Genomic DNA, 2,346 nt, shown 5'->3' on the forward strand with positions numbered 1-2,346 from the left:
CTTGCTTTTTTCCTGTATTTTTTGTGGCCCCTTTGTTGACTTTTTTTCTTTATTCATTTTCAGAGGAACGATATGCTCTCCAAGCTCGTCGCCGTCGAACTCTCCAAAGCGTCCAATGACTATGCTGAGATGCAGAGGAAGTTGGCGGCTGCCTGTCATCGGGCCGAACAGGCTGAGGCTAACTTTGAGAAGGCCAGAGCTGCTAGGATTTCGGCCCAGGATGAAGCTCAGTTTGCCAAAAACTAGCTCGTCATCCAGCGGGAGCAGACGAAACGGAGGGATGCTGCTGCTGTGGTTGCCCAAGGGGAGGCTCTCCGTGTTTACACGGAGAAACTCTTTTTGAGCAGCCAGTTCTCGGCCTTTGTCGGTAGTCTGGTAAGGCTAATTACCGATAAGGGCGAGCAGGGGGCCGACGTCGTGCTGCCTCTGTACAGCCGAGAGATAGCAGCTCGGCTTCAGAATCTGCCGCTCCTTGAGGAGCTCGCTTCATCCTCGGTCCTGCTTTCTGCAGACCGAGTCCGGGGTTGTCGAGCTGATCGGGACGAGAACCTGGAGGCTATCTTTGCCTCCGTGGGACCCGTTTCACCCGCTTCGACTTACAACGGAGAGGGTGAGGCCGAGCCGCTGGAGCTGGAGGCCGAAGTCGAGCGGGCCGGGTATCCGGAGAAGGAAGCCGATCAGGAGGCGGAGGCGAGGCCGGCAGGATGCGAGGCCGAGGCTGAGGTAGCTCAGGAGAAAGAAGCTGAACCAGACCGAGGATCCGGAGACGAAGCTGGCGGAGTATGATTTCGTCTCCCTTCTCTTAGTCTAGTTTCTTCCTTGTGAAATGGCCTTGAAGCCCTCCTAGTGTAAAAAATTTTCCTTGTGAATGAAAAATTCTCTACACTTGTCTTCGTATAGCTTTTCGTACTCGCCTTTATTCCTGTTGTATTTTACTATCCGCTCGGTACAGCTGCCGAACTAATATAGCTGCTTTGTACTCAAAGGAGATGGAGATACTTCACTGGAAACGGCTGTACTCTTCGGCTTTAGACGAAGCTGAGAAAAGAGCTATAGCCGATCAGACGAAGAATGACGAGCTTCTGGCTCGTTTAGTGAAGCTGGAGGCCGATAATAAGGACTTAGAGTCCGATAAGAATGATCTGGAGGCCGAGCTGAATACGACCATTGCTGAGAGGACTGCGTACGAGGATTACATCCGTGTGCGCGGGGGAATGACCATATCAGATGTTCAGAGTCGAGTTGACGAACTGTGGGAGGAATATCATGTACTCCGGAGGAACAATGCGCTGGAGAGCTCGGCTTGCCAACAAGTCGTGAAATCATTGCGGCGCTGGGCTTCTCGGTACGACGTAGTTCTTTCCCGGCGTCCCTCAATTGAGAGATTCCTCAGGCATTTCCCGCCAACAGATGCTAGTACTCCAGATCAAGCCTCTGGTTCCCTTGTTCAAAATCCTACTCCCCGTCAACAACGAACTCCGGAACAGCCGGAAACGTCAAGACGAGAACGGGCTCAGGAGCAACCGGAATCGTCAAGACAGGGACGGACTGAAATTCGCCGAGGAGTTGTGACTATGAGCGAGCAAGATCAGCAGATGCTTATTGCAGAGACTCTTCATCGCCGAGGTGTTAGGACTTCTCGGGCTCGGGGAAGAGGCGTTGGGTCGAGGATAGCATCTCGTCGACCTGCTTATTCTTCATCTGCTCGGAACAACCGAACTCGGCTTCCAGAGGATTTTGCAGATAGGTGGCTTAACTTCAGCAACCCTGGACAGTAGAATAGTCCTTTGTAATAGCGTAACGCCATTTTGTAGGGTAGCGGAGTTGTATGCCGAACAAGATTTGAAAAATGAAATTTTGTTTTCGCTTCTAACACTGTATTTACAGCTTAGCGAAAAAATTTCATCGTACTTGTTCTCGGTCTTATGAAGTAAACTTCTTTGACCGGACTTGGTCCTTGGTCTTATGAAGTAAACTTCTTTGACCGGACATGGTCCTTGGTCTGATGAAATAAACATCTTTGACCGGACTCGTCTTTGGTCTGATGAAATAAACATCTTTGACCGGACTCGTCTTTGGTCTGATGAAATAAACATCTTTGACCGGACTCGTCTTTGGTCTGATGAAATAAACATCTTTGACCGGACTCGTCTTTGGTCTGATGAAATAAACATCTTTGACCGGACTCGTCTTTGGTCTGATGAAATAAACATCTTTGACCGGACTCGTCTTTGGTCTGATGAAATAAACATCTTTGACCGGACTCGTCTTTGGTCTGATGAAATAAACATCTTTGACCGGACTTGGTTTGTGTTCTAATTTGGCGATTTTTGTCGCCGGGATCGA

The sequence above is a fragment of the Salvia splendens genome, chromosome 4 (assembly GCF_004379255.2).
Source record: "Salvia splendens isolate huo1 chromosome 4, SspV2, whole genome shotgun sequence".
NCBI classification, from domain to species: Eukaryota; Viridiplantae; Streptophyta; class Magnoliopsida; order Lamiales; family Lamiaceae; genus Salvia; species Salvia splendens.